The sequence below is a fragment of the Brachycentrus maculatus genome, unplaced genomic scaffold (genome assembly GCF_059751285.1).
Source record: "Brachycentrus maculatus isolate JH-2025_06_01 unplaced genomic scaffold, ASM5975128v1 h1tg001927l, whole genome shotgun sequence".
Lineage (NCBI taxonomy): Eukaryota > Metazoa > Arthropoda > Insecta > Trichoptera > Brachycentridae > Brachycentrus > Brachycentrus maculatus.
In genome coordinates, this window is record NW_028282491.1 from 2,982 (window position 1) to 27,967 (window position 24,986).

At 37.4% G+C, this 24,986-nt stretch overlaps 1 pseudogene; it reads left to right on the plus strand.

Annotated features, from left to right (window-relative positions):
• Window positions 1-17,687: 17,687 nt before the first annotated feature.
• Window positions 17,688-18,563, plus strand: LOC148298508 (dimethyladenosine transferase pseudogene; annotated as a pseudogene).
• Window positions 18,564-24,986: the final 6,423 nt, after the last annotated feature.

The following is a 24,986-nucleotide window of genomic DNA, read 5'->3' on the forward strand; positions in this document are numbered from 1 at the left end:
AGCAGATCCTGAAGGTCTTTGAAATACTGGGGACTCCTTCAACAAAGATTTGGCCAAATTTCCTGAAATACCAATACTCTTCTCCCAAGTTTCCAAAATGGCGTAAACAGTCACTCCAGGAAATTATTCCGAACATGCCCGAATAAGGCATAGATTTACTATAAAAAATGTTCAACTACGACTCAACTAAAAGAATCACAGTCGAAGCTGCCCTGAAGCATAGTTTTTTTACTGACTGATATCTAAAATCTCTAATTTGCATCTATTAATAACCGCTTTAAAATATCACATATTGTGCACATCCAAGCACGGTCATCAAAATTAATGGATTGATCGACATGTCACTAACATGGCCTATACATCGATATGCTAATATGGTTTATTTATATGGTATTTGTTTGATCAATTGGTCATTTCATCTGCGATCGTGGAACTTGTAGGGGATTCCAATTGTGCTGCCTGTCAAATATCGAACGCATAGTTATTCTAAGTCCGTGATAGTCACCTTGTTATTATTATCCCCACCCAAAGTGTGAAAGAAGGAGTTCACATCTTCTTTTTGCGGGTTGAAATTCGAATTGAATATTTTGTATGCGTTAGCGAGCATCGGAGATGTCTATGTAATGATTGTAGTACCTTCACGGCGTCAATTGTCCCATTGCCATCTTTATCATAGAAGGTAAAAAGATTCCTAGCAATTTGCTTAGCACCATCGACATCTGTGAGGCCGGTGTTGATTAGATGGGCTTCTCCTCCATTTTAAACTTTGAGAATTGACCTAACCAGTCCTTGGATCATCGGCTTGTTATCAACGAAACTGCGTTGAAGTCTGGCATCCTCTGTGGCTGCGTGATGCTGATTGAACCCAGAATTCCCAGAATAGTTTTGATTACTCATCGATTGCTTCGGAAAATCAAATATTATTATTTTAGTTTCAATAAAATTGACAGTTCGCACCTACACACGCACACATGCATACAATAGTGACTAAATAAAACTGCTGGAAACTGTGCAATTGCCTATTATGATCATCGATAATGAATGAACTCAACTATCTTCTAATCAACATCGAACTTCATATGTGTCAAATCAATGAATGAATGAACTTCAGTGTGAAAATTGTTCAAATTAATATAATTTAAAATCTGATTAAATGATTATATAATTAGATAATTCAATATCACCAAATATCAACTACAATTTCAAGCAGCAATACATCAACACTTTATCACTCGATGAACTTTCGCTCTCTGTATTTACTATACATCCTCCTTTAGTTCTTCGCATTTTATTTAGCTGATGCCGGATTACTGAGGTCTAAATGTTACTATGGTTATGCTTAAGCTATTGCCTCTTCGAAATGCCAAAACTTGGCTTCCGTTTCTTACTATTGCCCCAACACCACTGCTTGTGAAATAGGCTGCCGAATTTGGTAAGGATATAAAACAAACTCTACCGAAGCTGCCATTTATAGTTATTAGTTGCAATTAACAAAAGACAACATGGGCCAACACTGCTATGTTGATCAGGGACCCTGGACAATTGTGAAGTGTACAAAGTGCGATGTCGGATATTGCGAGTTGCAAGCAATTTCACAAGTTATCGGGAAAACATATGTTGAAAACTGTTTCAATTAGGTCGAAACGTCTTTAACCCTTTAATAAATCAAAAGGATGGGATAGTTACTATCTTCCGAAAGCATTGAAGTTTTGAAATTCTTAGGTGTGCTAATTCTAATTCTTACGAATTGATTGTTTCAGTGTTTATACCCATTTACAGATACTAATGTGTACGACTATACAGTGGTAGTTGTATTGTAATGTACAAATTATCTTGATCACCATATATCGATATAAGCATATATCTATATATTAATGTCACTATATGACTGGACTATCAATAATAATATAACAGTCTTAACGCAGGTTGCGGGTTGCTGTGAGATGATATTAACATAATCAATATTTACTCAAGAGTATCCAAAATAATTGACGAAATATACCCATCACTTTGATAGTTGGCTTTCAGTCTTTCGAATTTCGTATGCTGTTAAGTTGTTATCGTAAAGGTATTGCCCGAACCGAAGAATGTAGCTTGTCACTATTTCCTTATTCATATCATAGTATGCTCCGATTGTCTTAGGGCAATAGTCCACAAGAAAGAAGTTAAATATTAGTGGCACTAATGCGGGCGATTTCTTTTCGGTGTAGTTCCTGGGGTCAGTGTAATTTTACAGTAAGTTTGTGTTGCTGTTAATGCAGACCACCAGCTGCTCGAAGACCCAGTACAGGAACTCGTTCTATCGGGGGTATGAGCCCTCTTCGTTGATAAATTGTATTATTGTGTTCATTATGTTCTGGGTTTTCAAACGCGAAGCCTGATTTTGGGGAGAAAATTGCATGCGAGGGAAGTTCGTGCTCTCTGCTGGGACAACTTTGGCTTTGGGCTGAGGCTGTGGATCGCATCTGGTATCATAGGCCTTGGTTGTGATCGTAATCCCATGCTTCTGCTTGGAGTGGATGTAGAGGGCTGAGTAGCTCAAATACTTGCGACCACAATGGCAATCATACTTGCGCTCGTTGAGAATATCCGAGCTTTTGGTCCTTGCCTTTCTTTTCTTGGTGAGCTCCGATTCCATATAAAATTCTCAATAAAAATAATACCAAATAAAGTTGTTGATGACATTTAAAGCTGTTTTTACCTTTAGAATAATATTCAGGTGGAGAAAAGACAACGATTTTAAAATTGTTAGCCAAATCGAATTTAAAGCCATTACGTCATTTGAATATTACGAAAGCATTTTATAAATTTATAATAAGATTTATAATAGATTATTATAAATGTCGATTTTATATTATTAATCCCTTATTTTATAATAAATTGCTATTCTATATTATATTACACTTTTACTATTATTATTATATGATAATATAAGTCCGTGTTATATATTGTATTTTAATTCGTATTGACAAAAAAATATCTCTCAACCCAGGATTTCAACCATGAGACAGGGCGGCCGTGAGACAGAGCGATTATGAAACAGGGCAATTCTGATAGAGTGAATGAAAATAATCGGAATAAGCCCAAAAGAAATAAAAAGTGAACGAAAATTTGCAGATAAACAAACAACAAAGAAAATAATGATATGATATGAAAATAGTCAAATTAGTCAAATGAATATAAGTGAGCAAAAGTTTGCAAACAAATAATTAATAAGAATTAAAAAAGAATAAATGTAAAGCTGGAAAAACGCAATCATAAATATAGATTTAGCCATAATTTATTAAAACGCTAGTCTATTTTATATTTTGCCAAATAAATGGGTGAAGCAAAAGCCGTCAATATCTTTGGCAAAACTTGTTTCCCCCTGTGATATTTATGATTATTATAATTTATGTTTTCTTCAAATTTATTAAACTCCTAAGCTTTTCAAGATAAAAAGGGTTACCCAACTACTCAAGGATATTCATCTATCGGAAGATACTAAGCTACTTAAAACTATTGCTCAAAGAACATGCTAAAATATCAGTTAAAGTGAAACTATTTCAATTAAAATATAATTATTCCCGAAATGTTCATATTTTATCCTGCTTATGTTCAGCCATTGCTCAACACTGCATATATCTGCAACTTTAGTATCATTTTATTGTTGTATGATGGCTGCTTCGAGCCCGACTGCTCTTGGGCCGATTCTTGCAGCTTGTCGGCCTCATTCTGCTTTACTTTTATATTCGCATTGACTATTTGTGTCTCTTCTCGAAGTATGACAGCTCAAACAAAGGGTTGAATATATCTCTGGAATTACAAGAGCAGTTACATCGAAGGACGCTTGAATGATCTATGCAAGCGCAGGGATCTCTTTGTTTCGGGTTTCTTCTCTGGCTATGGCCCATTTATTTTAACGGAGTGGATCAATTCGATGACTTTCGATTAATCCAGAGTCAAAATCGAAGGTTTATTTTTGTTGGGACTTTGTTTATTTCTGTGGTTCAGGGGCATCGATTGGTTCAGTTAGGTAAAGTTAAATGTGTTATAAAAGGCCGGCTTTTTACTACTTTATTTCGGATTCCTATGGGATTTGTCAGGCACTGAAATAAACTTGTTGACGCGACTGATTTTGAATTTGCTGGGGCTCTGAGGCTTTTCCTCTTACAAATAAAAATAGTCCATATTCTTTTGGTTTTAAAATAACAAAATTTAAGCGACATTCGACTGCCGATACATTATCTTTCTTTATGTCTGTTTCTGCATTAAGAGCTATTTGAATTCTACGAGGAAATTTTTGCAATCGCTCATCAGACTTTCGAGCCAAGCAATGTTTATAGTGTAGAAACTTGCTTACCGGCTGCTTATTTGGACTGAGGTTTCCCTTGTTTACAAATTGCAAACAATTTACTCCTCTCCGAAAATACAGAGTTCGGAAATAATTCCAATTTCTATATTTTTAGTCCTGGGCTTGTAATTATAAATTTGTGAGAAATCCGCATGTTGCAGGATATCGGCATTTATTATATTCTACCGATTTATGTAAAGCAAATTGGGATTTTATTTGAAGAGTTCGATTGTTTTGGTGACCTTCAGTTGCCCTGAGAGCAAAATGTATATGTTTTAGCTGCTTTAGCCCTATGAAAATATTATATGGCCCTTAGTTTTAGTAATAATTGGGAGCACATCGACTAATTTCAGCAGCCTTTCGTTATCGAATGTATTGAAATATTCAAATTTACGAAACACACTAATCTTATTCGCTTTTTGAGTTTTGATGTGCGATGCGAAAACTTATAGAAATGTCTTAAAGTTCAAAGATAGAATTTTGCCCGGAGTGCATGAAACTAAAGATTACTGATATTTTTTGCCTTTCACTACAGAACTGAAGTTAAAAACATTCTCCTGTCTGTAAGTTTTTCCGATGGCCAGCTCAAAGAGGTTTGCTTTGGTGGTTTTGAATTACATGAGCTATTTAGGATCATCTCTTGTGGACTTCCATGTCCTCTTGGCATCTCTGAGCAGACTGGGGGAGTTGTCGATAATCTTCTGCAACATCGACTTTATTGGCATTTCCTCGTATTAGCCTCGTTGTGATCCCTTCAACTCGGAATCACTAACCGTGCCAAACCTGCCCTCCAAGATAATAATAACCCTCGAAATCTAATCTCCAGATTGGACAAGCATGCGACCCTTATTTATATCATGAATATGCGATGATTTCAGTAAGGTCTTCGCGACTTCAATGCTCGCGAGCTCAGCAATCTCCGTAAAAAAGGGAGATATCTCTGATTCGATATACTTGAGAATAAGCTGATTGTCTGCAGGAGTGTGGGCTTCTATATTCTTACTGAGTATTTGCTCGATTTTTGCCAGCTGGTCATTTTTTATTTATTCGTCATTGATTCGGATTGCTTATTTCTTTTTCTTGTCTTCCACCTCGACTACTGATTTGGGTTTGAAGTTAGGGCGATAAACTGCTGACTATGGGTTTGGCGGCATGCCTAATAGTTCGGATTCCATAAGATGAAGAATTCTCCTTAGATTAAAAATATTGCTATAATAAATTTATTTAATACGAAACTAAGTAATTTGAAAGAAAAACTGAAGGGCTTTGGGCATATTTGTGCCAATATACCTTTGGCACCCTCACTTTAACACCCATTTTCAGTACATATATACGCTATGATATTCCCAATAAATAAATAGTATTTTTGCCTTACTTTATTTATCAACAACAGTTTTTCTTCTGGCTTTGTGTTTTCCCGGATGTCAACTCGAACTCTGCTCTTTTCTTGCGAATATCGTCGATAACAGTTTTTCCATGGCTGGGATCTTCCATGTTTTTTTTGCCGAATTACTGTATGCACTATTTCGTGAGTTCCGTGAACGCGCTGAGCACATTGTCCCCAGATTTGGCACTAACCAGAAACCAATTGATTTTCCTTTTCTCTTGAAATTCCTTCAATGCTTCTTCGACTTTAATCCTTTATTCCGAGCTGAGCAGGTCTAATTTATTGCCGAATACGATGCATTTTACATTCTTTTATGCGTATTTTTCGACTTATCCGAGCCAGTACCCATCAATTTATTACAAGGTCTTCAAAACTGTGCAATCGAACACAAATGCGATACCATGCGCTCCCTTGTAATAAGCGCTTGTGATCGTTCTAAACTTTTACTGGCCTGCAGTATCCCAAATTTGCAATTTAACTCTTTTCGATGGTTATAATTCGAGAGTCCTAGGCTTATTTGACTGCTTACTTAAACTTGAAGTCGACTCCGATGGTAGCGAGATAAGAGTCCTCGAAGGAATCATCAGTAAATCTGCGCATCAACGAAGATTTGCCAACAGAGCTTTGCCCACAAAGGACAACTTTATACATATAATGATGGGACATATTTTGGGACAATCTTGCAATGAGTGATCAAACAGAGCCTGCGGAATACTTTTGATAATTAATTTATATGTTTGCAGTTATGAACATTTGGCATTTCAACTTGAATATTAAATCATACTTTATTCTCTCTTTATATTTGGTATTCTACCATTGTATACCATTTTAGATGTGTTCATGTTAGTCATAACATAACTTAGGGTGCGTTAAGATAAGATGATTTAGGAGAAGCTAAGATGGGAGGGCGTGTTAAGATGAAAGAGGAGATAACTTAAGATAAGATGAGATAAGTTAAGATGAGATAACTTTGCAAATTATGTAGAAGGTGATCATTCCATGTTGACTGCTTGATATGGGACGCTGTTTTGCTTGAAAAAGCTCTTCATTATCCACAGTTGGATGAGGGCTGATGTGAGCAAGAAGCCTATTTTCACAATACCTGCCCATTTTATGTGATTTTCCGATTTTTATAAAATCATTTTGTTGATTTAGTCCCTCTCGATATGGAATTGCTGGTTTCTCCCCACTTCGGTCATACTCTTGATCGCATTGTTGAGAGATTTGGCGACAATGCTCAGATCTTTCGAGTCAATCATTTCCTTGATGGGGTCAGCTTCCTTATAATAGTCGAAAGTGATTTATTTTTATTTGCTGTCTGTACGTGTGAAACAAATCTTCACCTCTTTGGCAGTGAATTGTTGCAGATCCCGAAATTCATTAAAGCCCTATCGTTGCATGATAGACTTATCATTATCGAATACTTCCATTTTGACTTTATGGTCATCTTCCCCAGATGACACGTACTCGATATTGTAAGATCCTTCGCCTGGAAATATCATACAGAATGCTTTCTTTGATTAGAGTTTTATCGTTAAAGAAATGCACATGCTCATCAGTAAGCATATGGTTATTGCTGCTGATCCAAGGGATCGTATTTTGATCATCGAATGCTAATTAATTTATTTATTTAAATTATAATACACTAAGCATAAATTATGAAATATTTGTATATATGCAGTTTGTAGAACAAAGGCACCATTGCCATTATTATCATTGTTTTGTGTATATGATTTATACAAGATATTACAAAATTAAAGTGAATAATAAATATCAATAATTCCGAATGAAACTCTTGAGCAAACTTCTAGAATTTATAGGGTCTCAGAAATCAGTAATAAACAATAAGGAATCATAAGAACGAAAGAGAAATCAGGAGCGCTAGCATAAGATCGAGGTTGCAGTTATGTTCTTAGCTGGTGACAATGTTCATCTTGTGCCAGAGACATAAAAGAAGATCTTTCTCAGGAAGAAAGGTCTCAGTGATGAGATAATTGACGAAAGCTTCCGGAGGTTTGCCGTGGCTGAATAAAGTAAAAAGAACAGCAATAAGGCTGAGTGATATTCATTGATACTTCGAAATCTCACATGATCAAAGTAAATGATCGCAATTTTCATAAATAAACTCTTTTAGTTTAATTCTGGATTTAAGATTGTGAAGAGCAGTATTGTTTCTTTGCTAATGTTCCTAAAATGTATAAATGCCTGATTAAATTATTTTATAGTGCAGCAATATTTACTTGCATTCTTATCTTAATCCTAAGCCCCTTCAAACTTGGAACTAATACTCCAAGGTTTAATTTTATAAATCTTCAGCATAACTCCTAAATAAAAATATTGAGTACAGTAATTTAATTCAGAATTTGATAATTATTATCAAAATGTAAAACGACGATTACCATTTCAAGTTTAAGATTGTCATCCTGGGCGATAAGAGTGTCGGCAAAACTGCGTTCCTGGACTGTAACATATTCTTACTAACTCAGCAATCAGTCAGTCCTTTGGCAAAACCCAATATTCCGAGCATTCAGAAGAGATGAGCATCAAATCAGTTGCATTTACAGAAGAGGAAACAATCTATCGTATGAATTATTGGGAGATCCCCAGCAGAATCCGCAACTCTGAATATACGTTCCGATATTCATTGGGCTGCACGGCCGCTATCTACATGTTCGATGGTATGTGCTTGGTTATCGCAGTAACGAAGAGGCAGAGTTTTGAGAATGTTTAAAAATGGATTCAGATCAACGAAAAGGCCAACCCTCCATTCAAAATGTTAGTTGGCAATAAAGTGGACCTGTATAGCACAACCAAAAATGGAGTCTCCAAAGCCGACGCCGTGAGCCTGGCCAAAAAATATGGCATGTAGTATTTCGAAACCTGTTCAATCGGAGACTCTTCGATCACACCCATCTTCGACTACCTGTTCACCACAATCACAGGATCGATCCCCAATCCCCCAACTCCACAGTCTTTGGTCGGCAAGGGCATTCTCCTCGGGAAGAAGCTGATAAACTCTCCCAAATACCATTTGGCCCTATGTGAAATAGCAACTCTTTACGAGTGATTCTATTCTCTGGATCTATTTTAACATAACTTCACATTATCATTTTATTTTAATAAATTAATGCAGGCCCAAAAACATGAGAATGCTGAGAAGCTTAGAGAATGCTTTGTGAAGTACTAAGATTTCCCCAAACCGGGTGTTTCCTTTTTCGACATTTTTCCATTGGTGGGCAGCCCTTAGCACTTGGAAATTGCCACTGAGATCTTTGCTGAGCATTTAGCGGCATAAAACGTGAATTTCTCCAAAATATTCATGCTTGAATCTCGAGGGTTCCTTTTAGGAGTACCCCTCTCCTTAAAGATAAAGAAACCCTGCTACCCTGTCAGAAAAAAAGGCAAGCTCCCAGGAGAAGTGATCAGCAATTCCTACGCCCTTGAATATGGATCCGATGTAATCGAAATCCAAAAGTATATTGTCTCATAATTCAGATCATCAGTAGCAGCGGGCGACCGTGTGATCATCGTCGACGATGTCTTGGCCACAGGAGGCACTCTTAACGCAACAATAAAACTATTGGAAGATCAAGGTGCAATCATTGAGAAATGCTTATTAGTGAGTAAAATTGCTATCCTGAATGGGATTAACAAATTGACGGTACCTTCATCGAAGGTCTTCACGATCCTTGATTTATGAGTCTAGTAAAAATGATTGCATTATCGAGTGGGATGTATCCAAATATTTCAATATATTACTACAGCTCAAAGATGAAGATTAATAATAAATATATATAATGGAGTAAGAGAGATTATCTATGAATATCGTCTGTGGATTTATCTTTGAAAAAGAGATGGAGGTAAGGCTTCTACGGCTAATTAAAGGATTCGACTTTAGTTGCTAATTTCCGTGGTTCCTCTTACTTAATCCATGAGAATCTTCCACTTTGTTTGTCAATAAAACAATAAACTTTTAAATTAAACTTAAAGAACCTTCCTAAACATTCGTTTGCTAATTAAAAAATGATTCCTTTGATAAATTAATGTCTTAATCCGAGTATCTGCAATATACATGTAGCCGAATCACAGCTAGAATAGATGCTGGAGTACAATTATCGCCTGATGCTGATTTTTATCTATGAGAACTTCCACTTTGTGGGTATGCTCAGTACTAAAAAACAGATTTCGCATTGTATAAAATGTCATGAACACTCCTCCAATCAATATCAAAATCTGGAAGGCCAGCTCCCCGTATTTTGTGAAGTTATTTCGATACTTTACCTGGCATTTGCATGAGCCCCGATACTATTACAATTGTCCATGCTCATCATATCTCTGTGATAGTGTGAATCCCTCACTATCGTGGTTGCTGAAATATACGCATTTGATGTTGACAATTATCGGAATTGCAAAGACATAGGTCACACCAATAATTGAACCGTTGAGTGCAATGACCGTTGCAATGTTTACTCCCAATGCATACAGTAAGTAGCATATACCAAAGGATACGACATAAATTGCAACCTCTGGGATCGTTAGATGAGGAGTATCCTCGATCCGGATCATTTGCAGCAAGCGGATTCTAATTCGAATACAAATATTACCTCATTACAATACAAAACTCAGGCCCTGCAGTCATTAAATGTATAAAGTAAATGACTTAGATAAACTGGACCGGCGGGCTGCCAAACTCGAAGTATTATTATATAGTTTGAGGATCTGGGGTTCTTGAAGTCCGGTTTATTATTGCTACGTATTGGAATAGTTACCGAAACAGGCGTATGTGATGAATGTATAGATGGCGGTTCCTATTATGTAGGTGGTTATGATGGTTTTTGTGTAATTTTCGGGGGTGGTTGTTTTGAGTAAGATCTGTGAGACGAAATCGTGGATAGCAAGGCCCATCACTAATGAAGTCGCGAGGCTGATGGCGTCGTTCCCGACTAAAGTGACTGACTTCGGGCCTGAAGGGGCTGTGGCATGGGCCCAAATTAGAAAGCAAACATATCCTACTATGCTGAGTATGCCGATTGCCAGCAGTCTTTCCCCAAAATGCAAGTACTTCATCAGAATGGTCATGAAGACCAGAATCAGGAAGACAGCAATCGCAATAAAAGGAGAAGGTGAAATAAACCCCTAAACCTGCAGCACGAGCAAATGGAAATAATTGATGAGTATTCCAAAGAGTGATACCCCGATAATCAGGTTATAGACAACAGTCGCCGCATGGTGGTTGTAGAAATGCTCGAGTATGCAAGTTCGGATGTTATCGCATTGGCCTAAATGCAGAGCAATCAAATAGCAAGTATAGCAAGATATGATGCCTAAGGATATGGTCACGAAGGGAATTATAAGAGCGCCTGCTTTGATGCCGAAAAGAGGTAGGACTAGGATTGTACCACCGATCATTCCATTTGTCAAGCCCAGCACTGCAATTAGTTCTCCCTTTGTAATCATAGACTCAATTATTAATCTAATAAAGCACGCAATGAACATGCGCGCTTTGGGCATCCATATAATATAAATAAATATGTGATAAACAGAAACTATTAAAATATATATCGATGTAGTCGGTCAAAGCTTCAATAACTCTTCGACACTAATCAACAATGCCATTCGATATCTTGAACAAAATGTAGAACATCAACGATCATGGGTTCACAAGTACATTTCGAATAACTCAAGTTCTTGAGAATATCAATATTGGAGATTAGTTCGAAAAGGCATAACAATGGGAAGCGGTAAATTTGAACATCCGTACCTATTTGCATCATTTAGAATGCCTCGCCAGTTAAAGAATCATTGCAAGTTTGAGTGGCATCAGCTTTCCTCGACTTAAGCGTCTCTATCTTCTCAATAACCAGATTTAGTCAATTGAAGCCTTCACTCGGTTTGTTGCACCTCACTTAATATAAATTTACTTCAGTAATTTCATCCTTTATAAAGCGGATAACAAAATCACCGATATTTCTCAATTACGGAAAAGCAGTCTGCATAATCTAAAACACATTGGCATTGGTAAGCAATCACAATGAAATAGATGGTAACAAAATATACGAATGTATTTCTCTGCCTGAAATTGACAATGCTGGCATTTCGGAAATCCATTTTGAGTTTATATAATCTGATTAATGTCAATTTCAAAGTTTGGCATTTCTATCAAAGATGTCTATGCAGAACAATGGCTAACGTTTCGCAATGTTCCTCAAATCAGGAAATAGAATCAGAATAACTTAGCGCATTAAGTGTTTCATTAGAAAATATGAACAAAAGGGCTCCTACATTGTAACAAAGTAGCTAACATTCGGAATATGAGTAGGTTTTAGTTGAATTTTGGTTCATACCCATAAATGTTTGTTTGTGTCTATTTCATCGATAAGCTATTTCATGTTTGTTTGTTTCCACTAGTTGGGAACTCTACCGAAGCTGCCATTTATAATTATTAGTTGCAATTAGCAAAAGACAACATGGGCCAACACTGCTATGTTGATCAGGGACCCTGGACAATTGTGAAGTGTGAGAAATGCGAAGTCGGATATTGCGAGTTGCAAGCAATTTCACAAGTTATCGGGAAAACATATGTTGAAAACTGTTTCAATTAGGCCGAAACGTCTTTAACCCTTTAATAAATCAAATGGATGGGATAGTTACTATCTTCCGAAAGCATTGAAGCTTTGAAATTCTTAGGTGTGCTAATTCTAATTCTTACGAATTGATTGTTTCAGTGTTTTATACCCATTTACAGATAACAGATACTAATGTGTACGACTATACAGTGGTATGTGTATCAAATTATTTTGATCACCATATGCCCAGTACAGGAACTCGTTCTATCGGGGGTATGAGCCCTCTTCGTTGATAAATTGTATTATTGTGTTGTGTTCATTATGCGACCACAATTATCCAAGATATTTATAGTTGCTGGATAGAATAATTTTATAGTTGCAGGAGATAATAATTCGATATGAGGCCCAATGAAAGTGTTTTAAATTATATTTAGGGAAATTATTCAATGATCTCGCATCCTAAGTAATGAACCTTTGCCTGAATATATACGAATTAGTCTGACGAATTAGTCTGATTGATTTTATTCATTGTCATTGACATCGGTCCATAATTTTATTATCTGATATGTCCACTTTCATGGAAAGAAGAAAACTGAAAATAAAGCATAATGCTCATTTTACTATATAAGAGCCGTTTGAGAAGAATCGTCAGAATTCGCACATTAAATCTTTGCAGGTCTCTTCTTCCGATGACCTAAAAAGGATAATTAAGTAACTTTAAGGGATGCTGAAATAATAAAAGAGCCAAAGAGAGGACCTTGAGCAACACATCGAAATGTATAAGGAGCGGACTTGCATCCGAGAAAAGCTTTTCCATACGATCTTAGAAACATCGAGCCACGAGGTGAAAAAGTATATGGAGGAAGAGAGCAAGGGCTCTTCTGTTTAAGAAACCATGAAGATACTCTCGTCGATCCTCACAAAATTCGAGGAGTCCAATGAAGTTGCGCATAACTTCATAGAAAAACGTTATCTCGATAACTTCGGTATGATCGAGCGCCGAATTTTTTAAATAACCCAGCTCTTCGACCGCGAACTCAATAAGAACAAGAAACTTTCTGACGCAAGTTATCGGAAGATCAGGGCCGATATTGAGAGTATGGTTTAACTCGCCAAAAGCATTTAGAATTAAAATATAAAACTGCAGAAAAGTCTCAAGCAGGAGATCTTCAAAAACAAACTGCTCACAGAGGAAAAAGATTTGCTCGTGAAAGAAGTCATCAAAAAGAGAACCCAACTCCATCTCATCAGCAATGGCAGATATGCGCCAAAAAAGATTGCCTAAACCAGAAAAAATCAAACCAATACTATCGATCCGGAATCAATCGACACCCGGCGATCGGCTGAATCTCCCTCTATGTATTTAGCATTCGATTTAGATTTATTGACGATCCGGCGCTCTAATCTGATTTTCTGCCATATCGTTCCGTCAACTTGAACAGCATGAGAGCGGGCTCTACTTCGTTCACGAAAAACAATAGGAATAGGTTAAATAATCAAAATGAAGAAAGCGGTAGAACCCCGGTGAAAGGAAGTGTTGGCCCCAAAGAGGCACCACATTAAAAAATCATTAGCAATCTGAGGGTTTGTTTGATGCGCGAGAAAAAAAAAGTACGTGAAATGGGAAGCATACTCAACAAAATCCAACAAAGGGAAGCAATTGGGCAGACATTCAAAAGCCTCAAATAGGGTAAATAGTGTGAACAAGGTTAAAAAAAGGATATTTAAATCCTACAAATTGCTAAATTATTTCAACCGACCCAAAACTTGAAAACTACGCTGTTGTCGCCTAAGAATGAGAAGCTTTCATTTGAATACAATTGGGGAGAAATCGGCACTAGCGAACTATTGGATATGCACGAGACACATACAACTATATGACTGATTTCAGAGTGTTTATAAATATGGCATAATCTGAATTTTCCCTCGAAATAATTTAGTGTATGAAATAATTAAATATAATGATTACTTCAGGAAAATGAGAAACCATGAGAGTGCGAGTTAAGACTGCGATCCCAAGCGTCCTGAGAATTTGGGTCACTGCCCCGATATCGGGTCGAATATGTTCGAATGCGGGAATGTGTTAGAATGCGCGAAAAAGGATGGAAAAATGCTCAAGGTTTTGAGATAATCTGAACGCGCTGACGAGTTTATTGTGGATCACTCGTTCCAGGGCCTGCGAATATAAATACCTCGAACGAAAGCAGACATTATACAGCAGAATATTGGCCTCCTCTTAGATTACTACTAAAAAATACTGCATATTAGAGAGTCTCCCCTCTTCATATTTCCCAACTGATAGTTTATAAGCGAATTGCCAGTAATCAAGAGCATAACATAAATGACAGGAAATCTAAAATCAATCTGCTGATTCACCTTTATAAAAATTTATTTATGGTTTGGTGAACACTCTTTTTGCATAGCAGCGCATTATTGATTGCCTATTTGTATCTTTGGACAGCTTCACTATGCTCGTTTCGAATTTAAGCTTCCTTTCGGGAGTATTCTTCGAGGTCATGGGGTAAATCAAGTTCAGTGATAATGTTTTGCATTTATGCATATTTGCTTTCGAGTTCCGAAACAACATGGTTGATTCGTTCGGCTGGAAATTTCTATTCGGAAGATTCAATAGATTTGAGGGCATAAACAAACATGACCATCATTTCCCTCATTCCATTTTACAGATTTATTGCCTGCTTCATCAGCCGGTTTCAAAATATAATGTTAATTTGTCTCAAAATTTAAAGTCTGATGCAATTAAGATTGTATAACTTGAAAATCATTTTTACAATTTTACTTTCGCTGAGCTTTTGCCTTCCCATTTCGTTTATATTTTCAGCTTTTCATTCACGGTTCTCCTTCTGATTTCTTCGATGCTTGACTTATGCTATTGTTTTGCTACTGACTGAATTGAATGGCAAATCTACGCGAATTTTTTCTTTTCTGTCTTCAGTTTTATTGTATAGTGTTCGAATCGCGTCATCTGCAAATGGCACTACCTTTCTTCTGCCGACAGTCCACAGAATTATGGGACTTTCATGTCGATAAATGCCTAAATGCTCTCCCCTATGACCTCAACTGGCAAACTGCTGGTCGAGTCAGCAAGCACAAGGCTAATAATAAGAGTGGAAACAGGCGAAATCAATGTGGAACACTTAATGCAATGCCAAAGATAGGCTTCGTTTTGATGAGTTGCTCTTTTGCAAATGGGACATCCCATATACTGTCTTTTAATCTTAATCTCCGAAACTGAGCAGAGTAACTATGAGAAAATAGAACTGTCAGTCGTTTTGGCAATCTCCGAAAGTTCAGAAATCGTCCGAATAGAATATTTAACTTGACTTAAATTATAATAGTTTAAGGATTTCCAAATATACTCTTGTTTAGTTTCATCGAAGCTCAGAGTCTGAAGCTGCTGCTGAACAGTCTCTATTTACATATAATTAGGGCGGCTATTGTTGCGATCGCATGGAAGAGTAGCGGCAGTTTTTAATTATTCAGCAGTGAACGAAGCGAAGTAACTATTGTTTACTCCATTTAATTTAATGGCATTATTTGTTTTATTCACTTTAAAGTTGTGTAGCAGAGAGATCTAACCGACATTCGGAGTGAATTAGTTAGGAGTGACACTTTTGGTGAACTAAACTTAAAACATTTATCTTGGATAACAAATTATTCCTTTGATTTTTAATCTTTGGGGATTTTGGGCCGATTTATGACTGAGCGGAACCTTCTCAATGCTTTTTATGATTCCAATGACTGAAACTTAGAAATCTGAATTTATCTCTCGCAATTTCGAGAAGGCGCTGAGCTTATTTGCTTTAAATGGATAAATACTGATCTATTTGTGCTATTCGATCAGGGAATCGGAGTTGAAAATCAATTCTGGACAAACATTTGTGCCTTATGTGGATTGGATAACTTCCCCTTGCGAGAAAGAATACACTTTATTCAATTAAATAGAAATTTCGTTTTATTATGTGCCTTTTGCGCCATAGTAATACATAGCCTTTCTTTGTGTACCTTTTTCGTCAATTAGCTGAATGTTCTGACATTTCTTCCCCCTTACAGACACAAACATTCGTATATAATTAACCCTACATAGTATTTTCCAACTTGACATTCTTTCATATAGGTCTTCCAACAATGTGTTGTAAGCCACTGAAAAGGGAACTCTTATCAACTATTCCTCATGGCCTTCAAATACTTTATAATTCCTTGCGGATTTGCTGGAAGTAATGAAATATGGCTCACTTTTCTTAAACGACTATTGCGTTTATGAAGTACTGATTGTTATAGATTGATTTTATTAAAGTTGTTTTGAATTTTAATGACCGTAGATGATCTTTTGAGTCAGTTACACAGATTTATGGCTTGGAGCCTTTATAATTACTTCCTTCTGAGTTTATTAATCACTGAGATTGGCGGTATAAACATTTTTGGAACATTTTTGAGACCAATTTTATTATCGAGACACTTTTATTTTTTTGGAGGAATTGCAGAAGGCTCCGTCAACAGGATATGATTTTGGCATTGACACTTTGGCTCTGTCTTGCGTTTAGCTTTGCTTTTATAAAAAATAATCGTGAAGTGTGAGTGGAGCGTCGCCTAACAGGGTTTGAGGTTAGTTGGTAAGCAATTATATTGAATGAATAACCCTGAATATGAGTACAGAACTTACATTGGGGCCCATTTCGAAATAAATTTTCCCTCGACTCTCACAATACTGTAGGGAGTGAGCTCACGAGAGACATCACCGGAGTATGTCGCTCCGATGTAAAGTGAGCCATCAGTGAGACACATATTAAGCTAGCCTGTTTGGAGTTTCATGAAGGTCAGCACTTGTAGCACGTACGGCCCTTCAAACCCAGAGCTAATGTAGATGATTCCATTATGGGTTAACTAAATAGATGAATCCCCTTGCTGCATATTTGTTTGAATAGGATAATCAAGGATTCTATTACATTTTAACTAACCCCTCCAATTTGATAATTAGAAGCATCAGCCTGATTTCGAGGTGTATAATTCAAGGGATATGTCACAAGTTCAGCCATCCAACAATACAGATCGAAATATAATGAGTAAATAAGCGATATTGGTCACCTTGAGGCGAGATACAACAAGAACATCAGCAAGAAAAGACCATGATAAAAATATAGGATAAGTTATTAAGTTAATAACTCGTTCAAGTTTGAGAAATATCAAAGGCCAATGTAGATGCTATTTCTATTAACTAAAATCTATTTTCAATGCTACATTTTCATACTATATGATATATGCCCACAAGGTTAGGCTGATTGTCAATATGAGGATGTATGTGCATTTACTCATTATAATTGGAGACTGTAGGTAGTTTCGATAGTTATAATACTTTATCAACAATTGCATGATCAAAGAAAAAGCTGTGAACAGAACGGGCATGGTGTTCAACAAATCTTATGGGCAGCATATTCTCATAAACAGCCATATCCTCAACGAAATGGTGCAAAAATCTGCGATTCGACCAACCGATGTTGTTCTCGAAATTGGGCCCGGTACTGGAAACTTAACGCAGCTTCTGCTGGAAAGAGCCAAGAAAGTAATTGCTGTTGAGATCGATCCGAGAATGGTTTCTGAACTTAGTAAAAGATTCAAGTACTCTGAGTACTCCCAAAAGTTTGTGCTGATCCCAGGCGATGTGATGAACATTGATCTCCCATTTTTTGATGTCTGTGTTGCTAACATTCCCTACCAGATATCCTCTCCCTTAGTGTTCAAACTGTTCTCGCATCAGCCCACTTTCAGGTGTGCAGTATTGATGTTCCAGAAGGAGTTTGCGCAGAGATTGATCGCCAAGCCAGGGTCATAGCTGTACTGTCGGCTTTCGGTCAATGTGCAGCTGCTGTCCAAAGTGGACCATCTCATAAAAGTAGGCAAGAATAACTTCAAGCCTCCCCCTAAAGTCTAATCGTCGATCGTGCGAATCGAGCCCAAAAACCAAAGCCCAACATCGATTACATGGAATGGGATGGATTCCTGCGCATCTGCTTCATTCGCAAGAACAAGACTCTGCAAGCAGCCTTCAAGAACAAGAAGATACTTGATTTACTCCTGCAGAACCAGTAGAAGTACATCGACAGCCCAGCCAGCGAAAAGTAGATGATTGCCCTGCTGGGTAAAATCGATTTGGATGAGGAAGCTCGCGGGAAGGAGAAGGTCGAGTAAGAGGATGATAACATGTCGTAAAACGAGAACAAAATATAAGTCGAAGAAGTCTCATAAGCCGATAAGGCCAAAATGCTCAAACAGTCCAAAGTGCTCTCATTAAAAAATGATATCATGGAAGCCTTAGGAGACTTCTGCCTGAAGAGATCGTCCAAGCTAACTCTCGAAGAGTTTCTCATGATTCTGGCACAGCTTAATGCCAAAAATATACACTTCAGGTGATTGTTCGAATTTTATTATCATTGTTGTAATGCATCTATTATGTTGTGACTGAACCTATATACGATATATCCTATATATATCTATATATCAATAATCAATAAGTATATCCATGCCTATGTTGCATGCTATTCTACGAGGTAAGCCATGCAATATCTTGCACTGTTCCTCTCATTTGGATGCACACTCCTCACTATCTGATAATATTTACGCATAGTTTCGGACAATCTTACTATATTCCCCAACAGAAACCTATCCACTCCTTAGTAAATCATATTCTTCGAATGTAAAATATACGCATGTGTGTTGACAACACTAATTATAAATGGAATGTAAAAGTAGGATAAAACAGTAGAGCGGGAGAATAGTAAGGAAGCAAACTGAATTGGTACTTCAATATCGAATATTTATTATTGGGGCATATCAAGAAATATCCAATATAATATCATTTTATTTCATTATCACATTTAGTAGCTGCTGATCGTTGGGGATGAGCCTCCGAACATGAGGCACTTCTAACTCTTCCATTTCAGGGCGAAAACTTTCTCGAATTATGCTTCGATGCTCTGCAAGGGGAACACCGATCTGAGATCCCAAATGTGAACATTTCCATCATATGCGCCCTAAGTAACTAAAAACAAGTACCGATGCGAACACATTCGAAGATTTTGGGCAGAACTCCACGCAACTCGCGTATCTCTTATGGAGCTTGTAGGTGTTGAGAGGCGAACTGTTGGTGCCGGTATTGACCCGCAAATCCCAACTCCTTAGGTATCCATCTTCATGTGCACTGATAAACAGGTTCTTCATTCCCAAATAGTCGATAGAGCTCGTGATGGAGTCCTTGGTGAGAAATGTTTGCACGGGCTTCATTTTCTCGACATCCACGCATTTAATGGAGTGATCACAACACCCAGCCATAATTTCGTTGCTAGTGGCCCATCTGGTGCAGAGAACACTATCGTTATTGCTCACCAGCGACTACGAAGTTACAAACTCTACTTTCTTGTGATTGAGTTGCTTCCTCTTCTTGCCGTTGGTTACGACGGTCTCCTCTGGGTTTTCATGGAATTGGTCTGGAATCTTCCATATGTTCAGAGCCCCTGAACTACCTCCGCTACAAAAATGGCCATCGAGGAGTGGATTGATATCAAGGGACAGTATACTCCCATCGTGTTAATTCCTCGATTACAGCTTAAATGTTTATTTCGGTTGTTGCTTGCCCTTACTGTTGTTGCTACTGTAGGATGTCACTTTTATTTATTCGCCGAGAGTGCCCGTAATCAGATAGTTGGTGTTTTATATGGGGGCCAGCATAGTGCGCATCGCCTTGATTGGGTCGTCATGGATCTTAGAAGTAGCTTTGTTGTTATTCTTTTTATCTTTGGCGTTGTTGATGTTGATTTGGACTGAGCCATCGTACATGGCAACAACCAGTTCCTTCATTTACTGCATTGAAACGCCTTCACTAATACGATCAATTAGATCCAAACAAGACACCCAGTCGATTGTTTATGAGTTTTCGGCCTGTTTTAAGTCTTCGAATGCGATGAAGTATTCGATTTTAATCAAGTTTTAGGCTGTGATTTCGTATCTGATCAAGTGCGACTTCAAACTGCCTCTTAGCAGCTTATCCGACACTAGGAAATCAAAGTTCGTCCTCTTCAATCTGCTCTCCAGGTCTTACGACTCCTCTGCTTCGTCCATCAAAAGCTTCTTAATCATCTCATTCAGGACCAACTAATCGGAGTCCGTAGGCAGATCGAGACTGATGGATTTTTATTGGAGGCGGTACGGCAAAGGAAGTTTGCTGCATATTTCTGCAATGATAGATTGCGGGATTTGGACTTAACTCTGCTGTTTCTACTATTGCTCAGTGTGAAATGGTTGCTCGAATTCCTTTTGCATGGAAGATATAAGTTGGGACTGTTGAAATTATAATACGAAATCGATTCTACAAACAAATAGAAGCATAGAGATGCTGACTTGATTATTCGGGAATTAAGAACAGAGAATTTGCTAGAATAAATACCGAAGAGATCAATAGATCCCCCAAACTAACAAGCAGCTATGCAGTTAATGCATGCAGATTTGACCAATATTTTTGCATGATATGCAGGAATACATTCTCATTTATGAACATATATATATCAACTGGACTTCCAAACCATAATCACATTCGGAACATTAAACAGCAATGCCAGTTTTATTTGCAATCTCCTCTTTTTTACATTCCATACTTTCTTTATAAATTGAGTTCCTTGCTTATCAGTGAGACACTCTTGAACCTGTCTTATAAATAGAATCGCCTTATTTTCGTCTGATGGATTGGTAGTTTGAGGTCCAACTCAGGATACCCTTCGCATTTCATGCCTTACTTTCTAGCTTTGAAGAGAGAATACTCTTTGATGTTGCCGTGCAATTCCAAGCGATAATTTTCCTTCAGGGATTTAATAGCCTATTGGATGAGTTAGCCGATAGTCATATGGCTGACTTTTGAGCATGGAAACTGTAGACACACATTCACGGTAGGATTGGGACGGTAATAAATATATACTTTGAGACTTCCTGGCGATTTGGTTGGGGAATCTTCGTTACTTTATTGATTGGTAGGATCAAGTTTATGAGTGGTCTCAAGCTGAACAGCCAGGCTGCGCTCATCCATCATCTGAGCAATGGAATGGTGATTTCAAATAAACTATTGGGCCAATTGAGAGATAACTAAATTATAATGTGACCCGAATAAAACTGGGAACACTCTCGATACAAATTATATACTATATACTGACTCCATGAGAGCCACCTATTAAATGAGCCTGCAAATATACATTGAAATGCCCATTCATCCATATTTCCATCATAGCAACAACAAAAAATGATATAAACCCATAAACGAATAAACCCATCACACTGACTAAAATCGACAGAGATATAACTACTCGAGAGTGAGTATTTATAATTGCTGATATATATTATATAGAATGGCAGTTGATAATTTAAACAGATCAATAGATACAAAATAACAATAAATACGCTTATCGAGCAGACTACCTATCCTCAGATACGCATCTACGCATGTTCTAGAAACTCACCGACAAAATCACCAAGGACAACCTACTCAAAGTCAAACAACTCAACGAGTTAGCACACTCCCACAAAGGCTATGCAAGCAATTCAGATCACAGTGATGATGACTAATTTTCACTATCGGACATCGGAGTTTAGCTGGAGTAGCGTGAAGTCAACTTCAATCGCATTATGGCCCTTCCTGCCAATCAATACGAGAACCCCTAAAGCCAAACTCCTCCAGGCTTACTCAGGAAGTACAAAGGAGAACTCGAGCTCAGCTATGAACAGATCAAACTGCAAGAGTAATCCCACAAGAAATAACTCGAAACCCTCAAAGACTTACACTTGAAGTCTATGCAATATCTCGAACTTTAGAATAAAAGGCTGGCTGCTGAGTTGTGTTCTTATAAGAGAACGAATGCTTAAGGAAATAGAATGAGAAATTAATTGAAGGAGCTCATGTAGATTAATTAAAGACTAACTAACAGACTGTAGCTTAATGAAAAGGAGAAGAGAAAGCTGGAGGGGTAGTTGAGCAATGTGAAACAGCAGTTAGATATGCTCTGTGATCCACTCGTTCCCCAAAACAACGCCCGCCAGGCCAAACAACAATAAATTGAGGCAACACTGAAGAAACAGCTGAACCAAATCTAATAATGGCAGTCGTAATGCAGCCACTGGAAGCTAAATTCAGAAAGGAAATCTGCACAAGTCGAAAAACTTTCAAAATAAGTCTCAAAATTGCATAAACAGCTGCATGAGCAGTCCAATGCCAATTTAGAGAAGACTTCCGAATTAAAGTAACGCTACTAAAGCAAGATTTAATTATTGGAGAAATAGTGCGAAAGAGTCAATATACGGAATAGGCATTTGTAGGAATTGTTGCTATGTAGGATCGAAAAAAGAGAGACTGAGTTGTTAAATGCAGGCAAAACCAACAAGCATATATATTCTGATGGCAATGCTGATTAATAGGTGAATTAACATGTCGCTGTCAATTCTCATACAAAACTGCAGGATACAGAATTAAGCCATAATAACATCAGCAGCCTAAATGCGCGGACCCGCAACAGAATCAATTAATCGATTAAATAATAACAGGAAACCATTAACTTGCAAGAGTAGTCTCCCATTGTGCGAAAGGCACACCGATAGTTATCCCAAAAAGCCCACCAATAACAGTAAATGCACAGAAATAACAACAAACTAAGCCAAGAAGAGGAAACGAAATTATATAGAAAACATCGAACACAAACATTGGAGAGAGCAGAAGGTCATAGAATGCGCGAGAAGTTAAGATATGCCAATTTAAAAATAGTTGAGCTCATTCAATAGAAAATAAAAAATTAACACAAAATGGCATACTTGATTCACAAAGCGAGTGTGGAGTATCATTGATTAATTATATCATGCAGTCATTAGTTTAGTTTGAAGTTACGAGCATACCAGAGAGAAGTTGATCTGTTTTATAGTTTTATATATAGTAATGAATTGCAGCATTGTAGAGCAGAATGGCTGAAACTGAATAAAAATGATATCAAATTCAAAGCCATTTGGATGTCTGGTTTGTACGAGTGTTCTCCATGTCGTATTAGAATTTGCGATTTGTTATGATGTTGAACCCGAGGCCTCGGAACATGCTCAGAGGCTCTTCCTTCTTTGGTGCACTTTTATTTCTGGCCTTTACTGAACCATCTTGGCTCTCTTGTCTAACCTGCTTTGAGCCTTATTAACTATTTCTCTTGAACTCTTCACTTCTTCGGCTTTGTCCGCTTTGCTTCGAGTATCTGACATCCTCCGCATTTTCGTAGACTTGTGGGTTCTAGTACATTTTTTAATAGTATTGATTATCGTTTCTCATGCTCATAGGCTCTTTTTGGTTTTGGTGGGAGTAGTTGATGTTTGGGGCTTCTTTGGAGCGCATGTGAGCCTTGGGCATTTATCTGCTCTGATTCATGCTCAGGTACGAGTCATGTATCCCATATTAATTGTTAGATTGCGAGTAATGTGGAGGGGCGTAACGAGATTGCGGATTGTTCATCTGCGGAATATTGTTGTGATTAACTGACGATAAATATCCTTCATAAGGGTAGGGCCCGGGCTCACGATAGGTCTTTCCTGCTGGAGACCGCTGCTGATAGGATTATGTCATGTGGATATCTGTTAGGGATTGGGGTTCTCGGGAAAAGTAGCCATTTCTGCCAAGGTACTCATCTCTGATTAGATTTTTGGGGGCATGACGAATCCTGGGCCGCGCTCCAAGGATGTCCTCGGTTCTCAGGCTCTTCATGTTCATGGGATATAATTTTATTATGTTGCCTATATATGCAGATGGCCCATGAGCAAAATCGAATAATATAACGCATGCATACAAAATTCAAATCCGATTTCCAAAAACCCAATAATCCGACATATATACTCGCGCAGTTAGATTCACTGTCAAATAGATGTGAAATAATCTCACAGTCTTCTCGTATCGCAACTCTTTGAAACTTCAGAATTTTGATCACATTTTTGGTGCAATTACACAGCTTACAACTTATCCTCTGCACGCTTCTTGATTTACAACGCCATTCCTCAAACAAACCATGATATTATATGCAATGAAACAATCTCAATGTCTTGCATTGCATCTTTGTTTACAAAATTACATATGTTTACGGTACTATTCCTCAGAATACTGACTATTTCCACAGCAAATACATGGGCTGCCTTGATCCGATTCCAAACAAAGCGAATTAGGTGGTCGCATCAGACTGTGAGCTAGCAAGATGAAACAAAAATTTCTATTTTAATGGTTCGTTGTGTTAGTTATATAACCGCAGTTAAAAATAATATCTATCACTCTTATCGCTAAATTAAATTTCAATTATTAATTAAAGTAAATAAAAATTCGCCAAAAATATAGAATAGTAGAGAAGAGTCTACGATTATCAAACTGCTTTGTTCTATATAGCATATTAAATTGTGTTGGGATAAAAGCCTTCGAAACAAAGAGACGGCCATCCCGAAACGCTCGTGCATTATGCATTCTAGTAGTCGATTCAGGCATGTACTTAGTTGAAGGGATCAAGTTCTATTATGATTTGAAGCAGCTCGAATTGCATATGTTTGCCTTTATCGGCAGTATATAAGCCAAGAACCTCATAGAATTTCTTTAATAAAGGGTAATTTAGTATATATATATTTGAAATTCCTAAAGTTTAAA